This window comes from Halichoerus grypus, chromosome 4 (assembly GCF_964656455.1).
Source record: "Halichoerus grypus chromosome 4, mHalGry1.hap1.1, whole genome shotgun sequence".
Lineage (NCBI taxonomy): Eukaryota > Metazoa > Chordata > Mammalia > Carnivora > Phocidae > Halichoerus > Halichoerus grypus.
In genome coordinates, this window is record NC_135715.1 from 37,824,661 (window position 1) to 37,833,920 (window position 9,260).

Consider the following 9,260-nt stretch of genomic DNA (forward strand, 5'->3'; position numbering starts at 1 on the left):
GAATATCAATGTCCCAGCTCAAGCATTCAGGCAGATAGAGAGAATAAATCCTTCCTTTCTCCACCTTTTTGTTCTATTCATTTCCTCATTAGATTGGATAATGTCTACCTACATGAGGGAGGGCAATCCTCTCTACTCAGTCTACTGATTCAGATGTGTCCAGAAACATCTTCACAGACACACCCAGAAATAATGTTTAATCAGTAATCAGATACCTGGGCATTCTGCCATCCAGTCAAGTTCACACATAAACACACATAATAATGAGGAATGCTCATGGCGATTGCAGTCCTCATTGCTATAACTGGTCATTGTAACATTGTAACATTACATTATAACTGGTAATTGTAATTACTTTTTTTTCATTACACATTCTGGGTTTTTTGTTGTTTTTGTTGTTTTGGGGGGGTAGTGGGTTTTTGTTTATTTGTTGTTGGTTTTTTTTTGTTTTTTTGTTTTTTTTGCCTTCAGCAAGCACATTAGCTGGCCATGATTCTTTACATGGGGGTGTTGACCCAAAACTTCATTCCTCAAGTATCTGGATCATTAGTAGTCCTGCCTAGTTTGGGTTGTTGTAGTTTCCTGTTGACCTTAATCACAGGGCAAAGTAACATTGAAAGACTCTCCAGACATACTTTTCATTACCTCCTTTGTGCAGTAGCAGTTCAGTTTCTCCATTGATAGACAAGCTCAATCACCACAGCCAGCACAGTAGCTACCTTCTTTACTTGGTTAAGAGGCATGAGGAGTCTAAAGTGCCTGGGCAGCAGTCTTAGGTTCCAGTTCAACAGAATCATTGTTGGGTCTTCTGTGGAAGCATTCCTCCATTTGGAACTAAGACCTCAGGGCCAAAAGAGAATAAGGTAATGGGAACAGGAAACAAAAACAGTAATAATAAGTATTACAACTCCCATACCCATCCTTTGATTTCTGGACCCATGAATTCTGGCTATGAGACAAGCAGCACCGTGTATTAGATGCTGATTCAGAGCATAAATAGCCTTCTGGAGAACCTTGCCCCAACCCTGTGAGATAATGTCACCCAGTTGGTGCTATAACTAAATCTTCAGAAGGTCATTCTACAAAACCAGCTGTGTCAGGATCATGAACAGTGATGATAAAAACTGTGGATCCCATGAGTATGCACCCACTGCTGCAAGTTTTGTTTGTTTACTTTTTGTGTGTGTGTGTATGTGTGAAGTGAATTCCTTGATCAGAAACAATACTGTGTGGAATAACTTGACAGTGGATAAAACATTCTGTAAGTACATGGACAGGATGTTAGTTTTGGCAGCAGCATTGTGTGTAAGGAAGACAAATCTATATTCAGAGTAAGTGTCTATTCCAGTAGAAAAAGAGTCTGTCCCTTCCCATGATGGAACTGGTCCAAAGCAATCAACTTGCCATCAGGTAGCTGACTGATCATTTTGGGGAATAATGCCATATCAGGGACTTAGTGTTAGTCTCTGCTGTTGGCCAATTGGGCACCAGGGGTAGCTGTAGCCAGATTGGCCTTGGTGAGTAGAAGAATATTTTGCTGAGTCCATGCATAACCTCTATCCCTGCAATCATGGTCTCGTATTTCATGAGCATGTTGGATGATGACAGGGATGAGTAGAGAAAAAGGTTGACTGGTATTCACAGAATGGGTGAATTGAGTATTAAAATCCTCCTCTGCTAAGGTTATTCTTTGGTGAGTATTCACAGGGGCACAAATATCTTCATATTTCTTATCTATTCAGAAAAGTCAGTCCACATGCTTCTTACTCAGATCTTTGTCACCAGTTTTCCAATCATGTTTCCAAGTACCTGACCATCCAACCAACATTGGTCATAGCCCATGAATCAGTATATACTTGCACATCTGGCCATTTATCTTTTTAAGGAAAGTAAATAGGTGCACTGCTCAAATTCTGCCATTAGAGGATTTCCCTTCATAACTGTCCTTCAGGGATGTCCCAGAAAGGGACTGTAGAGCTTTAGTTGTCCACTTTCGGGTGGTGCCTGTAAATCATATAGAACCATCTGTAAACCAGATGTGAGTCTTCACTCCCTCTGTCATCTGATCATGGGAAGTTCCTCATGTGGCTATAAGTGCAGGAAGGGAGAGAAGGCAGTGTTACAGAAGGAGGGATCATGTGCATTCATGCCACTTGTTCTTGTAACTTGTGCTTTCAGGGCCTGCTCATTCCTCATCACATATATACCATCTCCATGGAGTGTTGCTGTACACACCCAACTTTATGGTCTAGGGTTAAGTGGTCAGTCTCTACTAAGGTCCAATAGCAGGTCAAGAGCCCTTTCTAAAAGGAGAGTTATTTGCAAAGGATGTCATGGTTTTGTTTTCAAATCTTAGGGATCTGCTCTGCAAGTCACCTATAGGGACCTGCCAAAGATTCCAAATACCATTCTTATTTGCCACTAACAATTCAAGCACTATTGGATCTCATGGATCATATGGCCCAAGATACAGAGCAGGTTGTTTAACAGCTTGGACCTGTTGTAGCACCATCTCTTATTCTGGGCACCACTTAAAACTAACAACTTTTTAGATATTTCAGTAAATAGGCCAGAGTAACACACCCAAATGACAAATATGTTGCCTCCAAAATTCAGAGAGGCCTACTAGGCACTGTGGCTGTTTTGTTTTGTTTTGTTTTGTTTGTTGTTTTTTGTTTTAGGTTGTAGGGGGTGCCTGTACTTCCTACAATGGATATCTTGACATGCCCCACACCAGTAGACCTCTAGAAATTTCATTGAGGTAGGGACCTGTGAATTTTGTCAGACTTACTTCGCACCCCTGGCATACAAGTATCTTACCAGTAACTACTACTACCAATACTTAATGAGTAAGTTGCTACTTTTTGCTCAACAAATTCAATCAGCATAAGTCAGTCAATGTAATGGACCAGTGTTATATCTTGTAAAAATAAAAGATGATCAAGATTCCTGTGAACTAAATTATGACATAGGGCTAGAGAGTTGATATACTGTTGATGTAGGACAGTGATGGTTTATTATTACCTTGCCAGCTGAAAACAAACTGTTTCTGGTTGGGTTTATTGACAGGGAAAGAGAAAAAAAAAAAAAAAAAAAAAACGGCATTTTCTAGATCAATAACTGAATACCAGATACCAAGGGATGTGTTAATTTCCTCCAACAATGAAAACACATCTGATACATCAGCTGCAATCGGAGTCATCACCTGTTTAAATTTAGGATAATCTACTGTCATTTTTCAAGATCCATCTGTCTTCTACACAGGCCAAATAGGGAAGTTGAATGGGACAGTGGTGGGAATCACCACCCCTGCATCCTTCAAGGCCTTGATAGTGGCATTAATCTCTGCAGTCCCTCCATGAGTGCATGTAGGATTACTTCTGATTTATGATTTTCCTAGGTAGGTCAATTCTCTTGGCTTCCACTTAGCCTTTCTCCATAGCCCTCACTCATAGGTCAGGGCACCTATGTGGACCTTCTGCTAGCTGTGGAGTGTATCTTTTTTAATAATGCATTTGGGAACTGAGGAAATAACCACAGGGTGGGTTTGAGGTCTCACTGGGCCCACTGTGAAATGAACCTGCGCTAAAACTCTATTGATCATCTGACCTCCTTCAGCCCTTACTCTGGCTAGTAAACCACAATGATATTTTTGGTCTCTCAGAATTAGAGTCAGTTCAGAACCAGTGTCTGTCTAGTAGTCCCCAAGAGGTCTGATCATTTCCTTTTCCCCAGTGCACAGTTACTATGGTAAAATATTGTAGGTCCCTTTGGGAAAGACCAGGAGAAAGATTGACAGTTTAAATTTTGGCAGTGTACTAGGTCATTCCTCAAGGGGACCCATCCTCTCTTTCATTTAAGGGGTTCTGGTTCTGTAAACTGGATCAAGTCTGGGAATTGAACGAGGGATCATGACTCTCTTTTTATGATTCAAGCTAGACTGTTGTTCTCTTGACCTAGAACTTTTCTGTTTCTACAAATTAAATAAGAATTTAATTGGCTTCATACCTATTTCACTTCTAGGACCACCAAGATCAGTTAGTGAATGCCATAGGTCTACATGAGTCAGACTTTTCTGATTGCTATTTTGACTCTCCTGTCTATTAAGGTAACCAGTCCCAACTTTCCTTTGGTGGTTGAGTGCTGCCACTTAGTCCCCACCACCCAGGAATAGATTACTCCCATTGCACTTAAGTTTCTCAGTTGAGTGGCTTTGGTTCCTACTACTGTAAGGTCTGGCTTGGAGAAAAGCAATCACAAAGACCTTCAAGAATGTTGGGGCTCCCATCACAAATTTATTTTTTGTGGAATCTATGTTTTCTGGGCCCTCCTAATGTGGGTGAGTAGGTTTTAAATGAAAAAATCCGCTCTAACATCCCAATCCCCTTAAGGCTTTGAATCCCTTCTTCTATATTAAACAAAGGCAGGTTGGGCATTTCCAGTTTGCTCACTATAGGCCACATTTTGGCCTACGTTTCAGGCAACCGACCAACTAAACTGTGACAGCTGTTTCTGACTCCTTGAGCTGCAGCATTAAGTGCAGGATCTCTGCTTAGTAAGTCCATATCTATAAGTTTGGCATGGTTTAATTTTATCTGACTTTCACTGTTGTCTGGTACTCTTACTATCCATTCCCACACTTGTTTCTTGGATTTCTCTGTATAAATTAGAAATTCAGATAATTCTTTCATAGTGTAATGTATCTGCGCATGGGTCACACTGTACCTTACCTTTAGGGGCCTGCTGGGACTTGTATCTCCTTTTAGGTCTAGAAGGAAAGAAGAGTGCTGGGGGTGGATCTTGAGAAGAATCAACATTGTCTTGCATGGCTACTCCCTCAGGGGAGGCTATGGAAGTTTCCTCAGGTGATGTGGATGGAGGTGGAAAGACTAATACTGCTGGAAATCCAGAGGCCTCCTCCACTGGCAAAGAAAAATCAGAATTTAGGGACTTAATGTCTACAGCTTCATCCAGGTCTTCCTGTATGTCACCATCCTGATTTACAAGATGCCATTTTTTCCCAATCAATACCCTCACTTTAAAAGTAAACACCCCTGCCAAGTTGAGAGTTCAACTTGCATTGTAATTCACCCAATCACAGGATGAGATTCTCTATTTAGTTTTCAGCAATCTCAGTCCTACAGCTTCATGAGATAAGGGCATCTTTAGGTCATTTTTTATGCTACTTGAGTTGGGAATTCAAATTCCTGAGCTCATATTTGCTTCTTTTAAGTGGTAGATTAGGAGTATCCAATATAGGTATTTTGCATATCTCTGTGACTAGTTCATATAGTGGAGTGCTAGTGCTCTCTTTACTACTGAAAATAATCACTATTGTCTTTAAATCTTTAAAGACAAGTTTTTTTTTTAAATCTAATCACTTTAGCCAATTCCAGAAACCTTAAAACCAACTCAGGAAACTCATCCTAAAAGTTCAGTGCCTGTAGAACCACTCTCAGTACCAAAAGTTATAATAGAGTTCTCTAGAGAAGCAGAACCATTGCACTTCATACATAAAAATAAAACTCCCATCATGGTGGTTTTAAAACTTGACCACTAATTTCTTGAAACATTCTTGAACATGAATGAGTTTGCCACTGCTTTGACTCACAACAAACTGCAGAAATGACTTTGAAGTCTAAAAGGGCATGCAGATTCTACATTGTTTGCCAGAACTTTGAGTCATTAGGAAAGATCTTCAACTACTCTACTACTGCAATTCTGAAGATACTTTATGTAAACTCCCTGCCAATAATCCCAGCTAATCCCAGCTTTCTGTCCAATTCTGTAAAGGTCTCAAACATAACAATAAAGAAACCATCTTGGAAGTGGATATTCCAGCACCATTTCACTGACTCCCATACAAATCAGCTTATCACCAGCCATTCCACATAGGTCTTCTTAGCTTAGTTACAAGACATGAAGAAGCAGAGCCAAGACATTCTTTCTGTGTTCGGTCTAAATCCCCAACTCACAGAATCCAAAATGATAATAAAATGTTTATTGTTTTATACCACTAAGGTTAGAGTTGTTTGTTATGTAGCTGTAATAACTTGGAATTAAATTTGATACTTGGGTGTGAACTGCTCCATAACAAAAATCTAAAATACGTGAATTCAGGTTTGTAACCATGTGGCAGGCAGAATATGGTAGATTTTCTTTGGGTTTGTTTTTAATTCAGATATAATTGACATATAACATTATATTAGTTTGAGATGTACAACATAACTATTCAATATTTGCATTTGTATATATTGCAAGATTATCACCATCATAAGTCTAGTTAACATCCATCACCACACAAGAACTTTTTTTTCTTGCATTGAGAACTTTAAAATCTACTCTTAACAACTTTCAAACATACAAGACAATATTGTTATCTGTATTTACCACACTGTATATTACATCCCTAAGACTTATTTATTTTATATCTGGAAGTTTGTGCCTTTTGACCATGTTCATCCATTTTGCCCACCATCCACCTCCCACCTCTTTTTAGATTCCACAAATAAGTGATGTGGTATTCTATCTCTCTTTTGTAATGTAACTTTGCCACTTTTCTATCAAGATACAGATTTTGTTTTTCAACCTTCTTGAATCTGAACCAGCTTGTGATTGCTGTGACCAATCAAACATGGTAGAAGTGACATGCAGTAGTTTTGGAACTAGTGCCTGGTTGGCCCAATAGCTTTAGCTTTCTACTTTTTGAAATTGTTATTCTTAGAACATTCCATTTCAGAACACAGATGTCATGTCGAGAGCCCCACCACATGGAAATGCCCTGTCATGAGTTCCATTAAACAGTCCCATCCAATGGTAAATATCAATTACCAACTTCTCCAGGAAACCATTTGGCTTGTCCAGACCACTCAAGCATTTAGGGGACTCCAGTCCCAGATGCAATTTTTTTGTAACAGCATGAGAAATCCAAGCAAGTACCACCAGCTGTGCCCAGTCAACCCCCCAGCATCTTTAGTGATGATAATAAATTGTCATTTAAGACATTAAGTTTAATGTGGTTTGTTGTGCAGAGAGTTGGCTACCACTGCTGCCAAGGGCCCAGAGAACAGAGCATAAAGCCACAGAAGATTATATTCCACAGACTTACTTGGCTTGGTTATAAACTTATTTTAGAGCAATGATTCATGTATTCCTTCTATTTTCTTCATTTTTGAATGGGAATGCCTATTCTATGTCTGTCCCACCATTATATTTTGAATGCTAGCAACTTGCTTTCTAGTTTTAAAACCCACAGAGGGGGAGAAATCTTGCTTTAGGATGGGTTATACCCAGAGGCTCCCCCATGTATGATTTAGATGAAGATATTTGGAATATTTTCAGTTGATGATATTTAGATATAATTTTAGACTTAGAATTAATGCTGGAATGGGTTAAGACTTTGGGACATGTTGAGATGAAGTGAATTTATTTTGAATGTGGGACGGATGTGAATTGCAGAGGATCAGGGGGCATACTGTAGGAGGTTGAATAGTGTTCTCCAAAAATTCATGTCTACCTGTAACCTCAGAATTTGATCTTAATTTAGAAATAGTATATTATCAGATGTAATTAGTTAAGATGAGATCATACTAGATTAGGGGCCTTAAATCCAATAACTGGTGTCCTTATAACAAGAGGAGAGAACCATGTAAAGATAGAAACAGAGTTTGGAAGGCAGTCACAAGCTAAAGAATGCCAAGGATCTCTGGGAGTCCCCAGAAGCTAGGGAGAGGAACAGAATAATTCTTCCCTGGAGTCTTCAGAGAGCCCATTGCCCCGTCAATACCTTGATTTCAGACCTCTAGCACCCAGAATTATACAAAAATAAATGTCTATTATTTTAAGCCACCTAGTTTGTGGTCATATGTTATTAGCAGTCCTAAGGGAGTATATAGAACCTTATAAGATTTGAGAAAAATTATCTACCATGCTATTTTCACTAATTTCAGAGTCAAAAAATGAGAATAATACAAAAAAGTAATGAAAGTGGGGTGCCTGGGTGGCTCAGTCAGTTAAGCGTCTGCCTTTGGCTTAGGTCATGATCCCAGGGTCCTGGGATTGAGCCCCACGTCTGGATCCCTGCTCAGTGGGGAGTCTGCTTCTCCCTCTACCCCTCCTCCTGCTCATGTTCTCTTTCTCTCTCAAATAAATAAATAAAATCTTTAAAAAAAGGTAATGAAAGAGTATATTCTTGCTTTCAAGGCAGAAGGTACCCGCTAAATGTTGAGGTGATAGTTATATACTAGTTACATATTTTCAGGAACCAGACGTTATATCCTTCCTTGTATGGGAAGAACATGTACAGCAGAGGCTTTTGCAGGTATAGAACTTTGACATCAGTTGCATGCATGTTCTGTTTCACACTCTCCTGGAAAGATTGCTATTCAATTCTTCATACTTACGGGGTCCACTGGTAGTAGTCCTGAATTTGAATTTTGGGAATGACTCAGTAAGTAAACCATCAATTTTTAAATAATACATACCTAAAAGCAATCTCACTCTTAAAATTTTGAATGGATTTTTTTTGTCTGTATTCAAATTGGCATAATCAAATTTTATCAAATTTTATCAAATATATATTTAATCCATACATGTTTTGCAAACAATGAATCATGGAACACTACATCAAAAACTAATGATGTAATGTATGGTGATTAACATAACATAATAAAAAATAAATTAATTAAAAAATGAAAAAAAATGTTTTCTACAACAAAAACAAAAAACAAACCCTCTTTACAAAGTAGCTGTGTTAGTTAACTCCTGTTATAATATTGCTTATTAACAAATTATTGAAAATTCACCGATAGCCAATAATAAGCCTTTATCCTCTTTTATCCTCTTTTCTGTAGCTCTCCAGGTCATCTAGCGGGGTTCTCCTTCAAGTCATATATCTACAGGTTAGCTGTAATTTTTATGAACTTAGCTGGCCTCAGCTGGGCTCACCTGGCCTCGGCTCTAGGCTTCAGGGATTGGATAGTGGCTATCTGGGGTGTTTCTTTCAGATTTCAATAGCAGAAGCATGGAATTACTAAATCCACACATCCACACTTACTTTATGTGGATGCTTTCCCCTCATTGGCTAAAGCAAGTTCTGTGGCTTAGCTGAAATTATGGTTTTGGAAAGTAGAAGTGTCCTCCACTCACCATGAAACTGCAAATGTGTGGCTTATTGTACTATGAAAGGGAAATGAATTAGGAATAAAACTCAAACCACAATATTATTTATAAGTGGAGACCAGGCCACCAAGAGGTCTTAT

The 9,260-nt window shown here is 38.9% G+C and overlaps 2 pseudogenes; both read right to left on the reverse strand.

The window, feature by feature from the left end:
• Positions 1–842: 842 nt before the first annotated feature.
• LOC144378760 (uncharacterized) lies at positions 843–2,757 on the reverse strand (annotated as a pseudogene).
• A 59-nt stretch (positions 2,758–2,816) lies between these two features.
• On the reverse strand, positions 2,817–8,865 carry LOC118540058 (uncharacterized; annotated as a pseudogene).
• Between the last annotated feature and the right edge of the window lie 395 nt (positions 8,866–9,260).